The following is a 12310-nucleotide window of genomic DNA, read 5'->3' on the forward strand; positions in this document are numbered from 1 at the left end:
ACTTAGGGTTATGATCCTTTCCTTCCGCACCGCTGTTCCGTTCTCATCGATGGCTTCGGTCACAACCGCCGCCGCCTCGATCTCCGTCGCATCGGCCGCCGCCGCTCAGACTGCCCCGGCCAGTCCGTTTTTGTCCTCTCGCCTGCTCGTCTCCCTGGCCAGAGCATCCATGGCTACGGCCGATCTCGCTGCCCAGCCGCCGGCGGGCTTCTATGGCACCATCCGACCTACGACGCATCGGATCAACCCCGTGAGCGCTCCCAGGTGGGGATCCTAGTCGCTCTACAACGCGCTCCGAACCGACGTCCAGCACCTTGCATCGGGTGGACTCCCGCGTCAGCTGAGCCACGTCTCGTATCAAGCATCTGCATCAGGTGGCCTCCCGCATGAGATGAGCCACGTCCAGCGCCTTGCATCGGGCGAACACCTGCATCACTCGGGTGCAGTCCCAAATCTGCATCTGGTCTATGGCCACATCCGGCAGCACGGTAACGACCACATCTCGCAGCAGGGCCTCGGCGGCGTCCAGCAGCACTTGTTAGCGGGCCCTACTGATGGCGGTGTCCCGCATCCGTAGCAGCCACCGACGGCTAGCTCCTACAGTGCTGCCCTGGCCAGTACGTGGCTGGCTTCGTCTACGCTACAGCTGCCCTACGTCCCCGCTACCCCATTGGCCTACGCCTACCCGCCAGCCTCGGTGACCACGTCTCCTTATGGCGCGCCCACTTCGTACGGAGCACCCTACGGCGGACCATCGATGGAGCTGGTGGCTTCATCCGTGGTACCGAGTGGTCCTTCACCCTCGGGCTTTTATGCGCCGCTGTCACTTTCAGATCATGTTGTCTCTAATGCACTATTCTACTTTGCGCATCTCATCCCAGTGAAGTTGACAATGGACAACTCTCTGTCATGGCGTGCTCAGGTCTTGCCGCTTCTCCACAGTCGCTACTTGTGTTGGGAAACGTAGCATGCAATTTCAAAAAAATCCTACGCTCACGCAAGATCTATCTAGGAGATGCATAGCAACGAGAAGGGGAGAGTGTGTCCATGTACCCTCGTAGATCGAAAGCGGAAGTGTTTGACAACGCGGTTGATGTAGTCGAACTTCTTCTCTTCTGACCGATCAAGCACCGAAGGTACGACACCTCCGAGTTCTGCACACGTTAAGCTCGATGACATCCCTCGAACTCTTGATCCAGCAAAGTGTCGAGGGAGAGTTTTGTCAGCACGACGGTGTGGTGACGGTGATGGTGAAGTGATCCACGCAGGGATTCGCCTAAGCACTACGACAATATGACCGGAGGCGTAAACTGTGGAGGGGGGCACCGCACACGGCTAGGAATCAATGTTGTGTGTTCTACCGGTGCCCCCCACATATATATAGGTTGGAGGGGAGGAGAGGCAGCCAAGGGGGCGCCCAAGTAGGAGGTATCGTACTTGGGCCCTTAGTCCAATTCGGCCTTTCCCCTTTCCTTTTACCGGAAGGGGAAAAGGGAAGAGAGGGGGGAGGAAGGAAAGGGGGGGCGAACCCCACCTCCTTCTCCTATTCGGCCACCTTCCTTAGGGGGGGCGCACCACCCCTTGTGGGCTGGTGTGCTTCCCTCCCATGGCCCATAATGCCCATTATTCCCTCGGGGGGGGGGGGGTCCGGTAACCCCCCCGGTACTCGGATATGTACCCAGTATGCCCCGAAACACTACCTGTGTCCGAATATCATCGTCCTATATATGAATATTTACCTCTCGACCATTTTGAGACTCCTCGTCATGTCCTTGATATCATCCAGGATTCCGAACAAAATTCGGTCACCAAATCACATAACTCATATAATACAAAATCGTCATCGTACGTTAAGCGTACAGACCCTGCGGGTTCGAGAACTATGTAGACATAACCGAGACACCTCTCCGGTCAATAACCAACAGCGGAACCTGTATGCTCATATTGGTTCCCACATATTTTACGAAGATATTTATTGGTCGTACCATAATGACTTCATATGATATTCCCTTTGTCATCGGTATGTTACTTGCCCGAGATTCGATCATCGGTACCTTCATACCTAGTTCAATCTTGTTACCGGCAAGTCTCTTTACTCGTTATGTAATGCATCATCCCGCAACTAACTTATTAGTCACATTGCTTGCAAGGCTTATTATGACGTGCATTACCGAGAGGGCCCAGAGATACCTCTCCGATACTCGGAGTGACAAATCCTAATCTCGATCTATGCCAACCCAACAAATACCTTCGGAGATACCTGTAGAGCATCTTTATAATCACCCAGTTACCTTGTGATGTTTGATAGCACACAAGGTATTCCTCCTGTATCCGGGAGTTGCATAATCTCATAGTCAAAGGAATATGTATATGTCATGAAGAAAGAAATAGCAATAAAACTTAACGATCATTATGCTAAGCTAACAGATGGGTCTTGTCCATCACATCATTCTCCTAATGATGTGATCCCGTTCATCAATTGACAACACATGTCTATGGCTAGAAAACTTAATCATCTTTGATCAACGAGCTAGTCTAGTAGAGGCTTACTAGGGACACTGTGTTTTGTCTATGTATCCACACATGTATGAAGTTTCTGGTTAATACAATTCTAGCATGAATAATAAACATTTATCATGATATAAGGAAATATAAATAACAACTTTATTATTGCCTCTAGGGCATATTTCCTCCAGTCTCCCACTTGCACTAGAGTCAACAATCTAGATTACATTGTAATGATTCTAACACCCATGGAGTCTTGGTGCTGATCATGTTTTGCTCATGGAAGATGCTTAGTCAACGGGTCTGCCACATTCAGATCTGTGTGTATTTTGCAAATCTCTATGTCTCCCTCCTTGACTTGATCACTGATGGAGTTGAAGCATCTCTTGATGTGCTTGGTTCTCTTGTGAAATCTGGATTCCTTCGACAAGGCAATTGCTCCAGTATTGTCACAAAAGATTTTCATTTGGACCCGATGCACTAGGTATTACACCTAGATCGGATATGAACTCCTTCATCCAGACTCCTTCATTCACTGCTTCCGAAGCAGCTATGTACTCCACTTCACATGTAGATCTCGCCACGACACTTTGCTTGGAACTGCACCAACTGACAGATCCACCATTCAATATAAGTACGTATCCAGTTTGTGACTTAGAGTCATCCGGATCAGTGTTAAAGCTAGCATTGACGTAACCATTTACGATGAGCTCTTTGTCACCTCCATAAATGAGAAACATATCCGTAGTCCTTTTCATGTACTTCAGGATGTTCTTGACCGTTGTCCAGTGATCCACTCCTAGATTACTTTGGTACCTCCCTACTAGACTTATATATAGCAAGGCACACATCAGGTCTGATACACAGCATAGCATACATGATAGAACCTATGGCTGAGGCATAGGGAATGACTTTCATTTTCTCTGTATCTTCTGTAGTGGTCGGGCATTGAGTCTGACTCAACTTCACACCTTGTAACACAGGCAAGAACCCTTTCTTTGACTGATCCATTTTGAACTTCTTCAAAACTTTATCAAGGTATGTGCTTTGTGAAAGTCCAATTAAGCGTCTTGATCTATCTCTATAGATCTTGATGCTCAATATATAAGTAGCTTCACCGAGGTCTTTCATTGAAAAATTCTTATTCAAGTATCCTTTTATGCTATCCAGAAATTCCATATCATTTCCAGTCAACAATATGTCATCTACATATAATATTAGAAATGCTACAGAGCTCCCACTCACTTTCTTGTCAATACAGGCTTCTTCGAAAGTCTGTATAAAACCATATGCTTTGATCACACTATCAAAGCGTATATTCCAACTTCAAGATGCTTGCATCGGTCCATAAATGGATCGCTGGAGCTTGCACACTTTGTTAGCACCTTTAGGATCGACACAACCTTCTGGTTGCATCATATACATCTCTTCTTTGAGAAATCCATTAAGGAATGCTGGCGTCCATTTGCCAGATTTCATAATCATAAAATGCGGCAATTGCTAACATGATCTGGACAGACTTAAACATCACTACGGGTGAGAAAGTCTCATCATAGTCAACTCCTTGAACTTGTTGAAAACCTTTCGCAACAAGTTGAGCTTTGTAGACAGTAACATTACCATAGCGTCAATTGACACGTGTCCAACATATCTATAATTTTTGATTGTTCCATGCTATTATATTATCTGTTTTGGATGTTTTATATGCATTAATATGCTATTTTATATGATTTTTGGGACTAACCTATTAACCTAGAGCCCAGTGTCAGTTTCTGTTTTTTCCTTGTATTAGAGTTTCGCAAAAAAGGAATACCAAACGGAGTCCAAACGGAATAAAAATTTCGCAATGATTTTTCTTGGACCAGAAGACACCCAGGAGACTTGGAGTGCAAGTCAGAAGAGCCACAAGGCGGCCACAAGGGTGGAGGGCGTGCCCCCAACCATGTGGGCCCCTCGGTGGCCTCCTGACCTAGATCTTCCTCCTATATATACTCTTATACCCCAAAAGCTTCCAGGGGAGCCACGAAACCACTTTTCCACCGCTGCAACCTTCTGTACCCGTGAGATTGGGGCCTTTTTCGACATCCTGTCGGAGGGGTATTCGATCACGAAGGGCTTCTACATCAACACCGTTGCCTCTCCGATGAAGCGTGAGTAGTTTACCATAGACCTACGGGTCCATAGCTAGTAGCTAGATGGCTTTCTCTCTCTCTCTCTTTGATTCTCAATACAAAGTTCTCCTCGATGTTCTTGGAGATCTATTTGATGTAATACTCTTTTGCGGTGTGTTTGCCGAGATCCGATGAATTGTGGATTTATGATCAGCTTATCTATGAATATTATTTGAATCTCCTCTGAATTCTTTTATGCATGATTTGATATCTTTGCAAGTCTCTTCGAACTATCGATTTGGTTTGGCCAACTAGATTGGTTTTTCTTGCAATGGGAGAAGTGCTTAGCTTTGGGTTCAATCTTGCGGTGTCCTTTCCCAGTGACAGTAGCGGCAGCAAGGCATGCATTGTATTGTTGCCATCGAGGATAACAAGATGGGGTTTTCATCATATTGCTTGAGTTAATCCGCTACATCATGTCATCTTACTTAATGCGTTACTCTGTTCTTATGAACTTAATACTCTAGATGCAGGCAGGAGTCGGTCGATTTGTCGGGTAATAGTAGTAGATGCAGAATCGTTTCGGTCTACTTGACACGGACGTGATGCCTATATTCATGATCATTGCCTTAGATATCATCATAACTTTGCGCTTTTCTATCAATTGCTCGGCAGTAATTTTTTCACCCATTGTAATATTTTCTATCTTGAGAGAAGCCTCTAGTGAAACCTATGGCCCCGAGGTCTATTTTCCATCATATAAGTTTCTGATCTACAATTCTAGTTTCCTGTTTACTTTCTTTTGCAATCTTTTACTTTCCGTTCCATAAACCAAAAATACAAAAAATATTACTTTACCATTTATGATCTCACTTTGCGAATAATCATGAAGGGATTGACAACCCCTTTGTCGCGTTGTTGCAAGTTGGTGTCTGTTTGTGCAGGCATTCGGTGGCTTGTCGTGTTGTCTCCTACTAGATTGGTACCTTGGTTCTCAAAACTGAGGGAAATACTTACGCTACCTTGCTGCATCACCCTTTTCTCTTCAAGGAAAAAACCAATGCAAGCTCAAGAGGTAGCAAGAAGGATTTCTAGCGCCGTTGCCGGGGAGATCTACACCAAGCCAAGACATACCAAGTACCCATCATAAACTCTCATCCCTCGCATTGCATTATTCGCCATTCGCCTCTCGTTTTCCTCTCCCCCACTTCTAAAATAATTTTTGAAAAGATTTGCCTTTTCTTCGCCCCTCTTCCGTTCGTCTTTTCTTTCGCTATGGCCGACTCTAGAAGGGCTAAGGGTTTCTCCCAAGTTTTAATGCTTTGGATAGCCCTCTGTCCTTTCTAAGCTCATAAATAATGATGCTATGGAAAGACTTACCGGGATTGTTAAGGAAGATTGCAATAATTTTGATGAAGATGATCCCGAAAAATTTCGCTATTTGCTTGATGAATCTTTGAAAGATGCTTGGGATAGGTTGTTGAGGATTCGAGCTAGCTATGTGCCCCAATATCAGATTGGGATATATCTGAAAATCTTTTATTTAGGCTTACCTCCTTCTTTTAAGCAAGTTTTGGATTCTATATTTGAGAATGGTTTTCTTGAAGGGGATGCCATCGGCACTTATGAGAAGATGAAAACCATATTTGGGCACCCCAAGGGAGAAAATGTTGAATCAACTGCTATTATGTGCTTTTATCAAAATGAAATAATCAAAGAGATGAAGGCTAGTTTAGATGCAAATTTTCGTAATGTGCTCAGTATTTCTTCTAGTATTAATGGCCATGTACTTTCACAAAATAGAAAGATAAATGCCATGGATAAGAAATTATCTCTTTGTTTCCCAAAAGGGAGGGACGATAATACTTAGATCTATTCGTGTTTTTATGCCTAGCTAGGGGCATTAAACAATAGCGCTTGTTGGGAGGCAACCCAATTTTATTTTTGTTCTTGCTTTTTAGGTCCTGTTTTGCAATAAATTTTTCATCTAGCCTCTGGTTAGATGATTTTTTGTGTTTTAGTTAGTGTTTATGCCAAGTAAGACCTTTGGGATAGCATATGGTGACAGTTGATTTGATCCTGCTGAAAATAAGAAACTTTTGCGCCAGGAGATTAGTTTTCGTTTTTTTCATAAGCGCGATAAAATACTGATTCTTTTTTAAGAGGATTCATAAACAAATTTTATACGACTTCTTAATTTCTAAGGATTTTTGGATTTACATAAGTATTTGAAATATCCAGATGTATACAGATTGTTTTGTTTTTGACATATTCTGTTTTTCGCGTGTTGTTTGCTTATTTTGATGCACCTATGGCTAGTATCGGGGGGTATGAACCATGAAAAATTGGAATACAGTAGATATTACACCAATATAAATAAAGAATGAGTTCACAATAGTACCAAAAGTGGTGGTTTATTTTCTTATACTAATGGAGCTTACAAGATTTTTTGTTGGAGTTTTGTGTTGTGAAGTTTTCAAGTTTTGGGTAAGGATTTGATGGAGTATGGAATAAGGAGTGGCAAGAGCCTAAGCTTGGGGATGCCCAAGGGACCCCAAGTTAATATTAAAGGATGTCAAAAATCCTAAGCTTGGGGATGCCCCGGGAAGGCATCCCCTCTTTCGTCTTTGTCTATCGGCAATTTTATTTAAGGCTATATTTTTATTCACCACATGATATGTGTTTTGCTTGGAGCGTCTTGTATGATTTGAGTCTTTTCTTTTTATTTTGCCACAATCATCCTTTCTGTACACACCTTTTGGGAGAGACATGCATGAATCGTGATTTATTAGAATACTCTATGTGCTTCACTTATATCTTTTGAGCTAGGCAATTTTGCTCTAGTGCTTCACTTATGTCTTTTTATAGCACGACGGTGGTTTTATTTTATTGAAATTTATGAACTATTATACTTCACTTATATTATTTTGAGAGTCTTTAGAACAGCATGGTAATTTTCTTTGGTTATAAAATTAGTCCTAATATGATAGGCATCCAAGAGGGATATAATATGCACTTTCATATAAAGTGCATTGAATACTATGAGAAGTTTGATTCCTTATGATTGTTTTGAGATATGAAGATGGTGATATTAGAGTCATGCTAGTAAGTAGTTGTGAATTTGAGAAATACTCGTGTTAAGGTTTGTGATCCCCGTAGCATGCATGTATGGTGAACCGTTATGTAACGAAGTTGGAGCATGAGATTTTTTATTGTCTTCCTTATGAGTGTCGGTCGGGGACGAGCGATGGTCTTTTCCTACCAATCTATCCCCCTAGGAGCATGCGCACAGTACTTTGTTTTGATGACTAATAGATTTTTGCAATAAGTATGTGAGTTCTTTATGACTAATGTTGAGTCCATGGATTATACGCACTCTCACCTTTCTGCCATTGCTAGCCTCTCTAGTACCGCACAAATTTTGCCGGTACCATAAACCCACCACATATACTTCCTCAAAACAGCCACATACCTACCTATTATGGCATTTCCATAGCCATTCCGAGATATATTGCCATGCAACTTTCCACCATTCCGCTTATTATGACATACATCATCATTGTAATATTGCTTTGCATGATCATGTAGTTGACATCGTATTTGTGGCAAAGCCACCATTCATCATTTTTTATACATGTCGCTCTTGATTCATTGCACATCTCGGTACACCGCCGGAGGCATTCACATAGAGTAATATTTTGTTCTAGCATCGAGTTGTAATTCTTGAGTTGTAAGTAAATAGAAGTGTGATGATTTTCATTATTAGAGCATTGTCCCATGTGAGGAAATAAAGAAAGGCCAAAAAAAGAGAAGGCCCAAAAAAGAAAAAAATTAGAGGAAAAGAGAGAAGGGACAATGTTACTATCCTTTTTGCCACACTTGTGCTTCAAAGTAGCACCATGATCTTCATGATAGAGAGTCTCCTATGTTATCACTTTCATGTACTAGTGGGGATTTTTTCATTATAGAACTTCGCTTGTATATTCCAACGATGGGCTTCCTCAAACGCCCTAAGTCTTCATGAGCAAGCAAGTTGGATGCACACCCACTTAGTTTTCTTTTTGAGATTTCATAAACTTATAGCTCTAGTGCATCCATTGCATGGCAATCCTACTCACTCACAATGATATCTATTGATGGGCATCTCCATAGCCCGTTGATATGCCTAGTTGTTGTGAGACTATCTCCTTCTTTTTGTCTTCTCCACAACCACCGTCTATTCCACCTATAGTGCTATGTCCATGGATCACGCTCATGTATTGCGTGAAAGTTGAAAAGGTTTGAGAACATCAAAAAGTATGAAATAATTGTTTGGATTGTCATCAGGGTTGTGCATGATTTGAAAATTTTGTGTGATGAAGCTGGAGCATAGCCAGACTATATGATTTTGTAGGGATCAGCTTTCTTTGGCCATGTTATTTTGAGAAGACATAATTATTTTGTTAGTATGCTTGAAGTATTATTGTTTTTATGTCAATATTAAACTTTTGTTTTGAATCTTACGGATCTAAACATTCATGCCACAATAAAGAGAATTACATGGATAAATATGCTAGGTAGCATTCCACATCAAAAATTCTGTTTTTACCATTTACCTACACGAGGACGAGCAGGAATTAAGCTTGGGGATGCTTGATATGTCTCCAACGTATCTATAATTTTTTATTGTTCCATGCTATTATATTATCTGTTTTGGATGTTTTATATGCATTAATATGCTATTTTATACGATTTTTGGGACTAACCTATTAACCTAGAGCCCGGTGCCAGTTTCTGTTTTTTCCTTGTTTTAGAGTTTCGCGGAAAAGGAATACCAAACGGAGTCCAAACGAAATAAAACTTTCATGATGATTTTTCTTGGACCAGAAGACACCCAGGAGACACGGAGTGCAAGTCAGAAGAGCCACGAGGCGGCCATGAGGGTGGAGGGCGCGCCCAGGGGGTGGGGCGCCCCAAACCTTGTGGGCCCCTCGGTGGCCTCCTGACCTAGATCTTCCTCCTATATGTACTCTTATACCCCAAAAACTTCCAGGGGAGCCACAAAACCACTTCTCCACCGCCACAACCTTTTGTAGCCATGAGATTCCATCTTGGGGCCTTTTCTGGCATCCTGCCGGAGGGGGGTTCGATCACGGAGGGCTTCTACATCAACACAATTGCCTCTCCGATGAAGCGTGAGTAGTTTACCACATACCCACGGGTCCATAGCTAGTAGCTAGATGGCTTTTTCTCTTTCTTTGATTCTCAATACAAAGTTCTCCTCGATGTTCTTGGAGATCTATTTGATGTAATACTCTTTTGCTGTGTGTTTGCCAAGATCCGATGAATTGTGGATTTATGATCAGCTTATCTATGAATATTATTTGAATCTCCTTTGAATTCTTTTATGCATGATTTGATATCTTTGCAAGTCTCTTCGAACTATCGATTTGGTTTGGCCAACTAGATTGGTTTTTATTGCAATGGGAGAAGTGCTTAGCTTTGGGTTCAATCTTGCGGTGTCCTTTGCTAGTGACAGTAGGGGCAGCAAGGCACGTATTGTATTGTTGCCATCGAGGATAACAAGATGGGGTTGTCATCATATTGCTTGAGTTAATCCCGCTACATCATGTCATCTTACTTAATGCGTTACTCTGTTCTTATGAACTTAATACTCTAGATGCAGGCAGGAGTAGGTCGATGTGTGGAGTAATAGTAGTAGATGCAAAATCGTTTCGGTCTACTTGACACGGACGTGATGCCTATATTCATGATCATTGGCTTAGATATCGTCATAACTTTGCAATTTTCTATCAATTGTTCGACAGTAATTTGTTCACCCACCGTAATATTTTCTATCTTGAGAGAAGCCTCTAGTGAAACCTATGGCCCCTGGGTCTATTTTCCATCATATAAGTTTCCGATCTACAATTCTAGTTTCCTGTTTGCTTTCTTTTGCAATCTTTTACTTTCTGTTTCATAAACCAAAAATACTAAAACTATTACTTTACTGTTTATTCATCTCTATCATATCTCACTTTGCGAATAACCGTGAAGGGATTGACAACCCCTTTGTTGCGTTTTTTGCAAGTTGGTGTTTGTTTGTGCATGTATTCGGTGGCTTGTCGCATTGTCTCCTACTGGATTGATACCTTGGTTCTCAAAACTGAGGGAAATACTTACGCTACTTTGCTGCATCACCCTTTCCTCTTTAAGGGAAAAACCAGCGCAAGCTCAAGAGGTAGCATCAGTATTCTTCTTGAAGATCCATTTATTCTCTATGGCTTGCCGATCATCAAGCAAGTCAACCAAAGTCCACACTTTGTTCTCATACATGGATCCTATCTTAGATTTCATGGCCTCAAGCCATTTATCAGAATCTGGGCTCATCATCGCTTCCTCATAGTTCGTAGGTTCGTCATGGTCTAGTAACATGACTTCTAGAACAGGATTACCATACCACTCAGTTGTGGAATGTGCTCTGGTTAACCTACGAGGTTCAGTAGTAACTTGATCTGAAGTTTCATGATCATTATCATTATCTTCCTCTCTAGTTGGTGTAGGCATCACTAGAACTAATTTCTATGATGATCTACTTTCCAATTAGAGAGAAGGTACAATTACCTCATCAAGTTCTACTTTCCTCCCACTCACTTCTTTTGATAGAAACTCTTTCTATAGAAAGGATCCATTCTTAGCAACGAATGTCTTGCCTTCAGATCTGTGATAGAAGGTGTACCCAATAGTTTCTTTTGGGTATCCTATGAAGACACACTTCTCCAATTTGGGTTCGAGCTTATCAGGCTGAAGCTTTTTCACATAAGCATCGCAACCCCAAACTTTAAGAAACGATAGCTTAGGTTTCTTGCCAAACCACAGTTCATACGGTGTCGTCTCAACGGATTTAGATGGTGCCCTATTTAAAGTGAATGCAGCTATCTCTAATGCATAACCCCAAAATGGTAGCGGTAAATCGGTAAGGGACATCATAAATCACACCATATCTAATAAAGTACAGTTACGCTGTTTGGACACACCATTATGTTGTGGTGTTCGAGGTGGCGTGAGTTTTGAAACTATTCCACATTGTACTAAATGAAGGCCAAACTGGTAACTCAAATATTCGCCTCCGCGATCAGATCGTAGAAACTTTATTTTCTTGTTACGATGATTCTCCACTTCACTCTGAAATTCTTTAAACTTTTCAAATGTTTCAGACTTGTGTTACATTAAGTAGATATACCCATATCTGCTCAAATCATCTGTGAAGGTCAGAAAATAACGATACCCGCCGCGAGCGTCAACACTCACCGGACCGCATATATCGGTATGTATTATTTCCAATAAGTCAGTGGCTCGCTCCATTGTTCCGAAGAATGGAGCTTTAGTCATCTTGCCCATGAGGCATGGTTCGCAAGCATCAAATGATTCGTAATGAAGTGATTCCAAAAGTCCATCTGCATGGAGTTTCTTCATGCGCTTGATACCAATATGACCTAAACGGCAGTGCCACAAATGTGTTGCACTATCATTATCAACTTTGCATCTTTGGCATCAATATTATGAATATGTGTATCACCATGATCGAGATTCAATAAAAATAGACCACTCTTCAAGGGTGCATGACCATAAAAGATATTACTCATATAAATAGAACAACCGTTATTCTCTGATTTAAATGAATAACCGTCTCGCATGAAATAATATCCAGATAT

Source organism: Triticum dicoccoides, chromosome 2A, assembly GCF_002162155.2.
Source record: "Triticum dicoccoides isolate Atlit2015 ecotype Zavitan chromosome 2A, WEW_v2.0, whole genome shotgun sequence".
NCBI lineage: Eukaryota > Viridiplantae > Streptophyta > Magnoliopsida > Poales > Poaceae > Triticum > Triticum dicoccoides.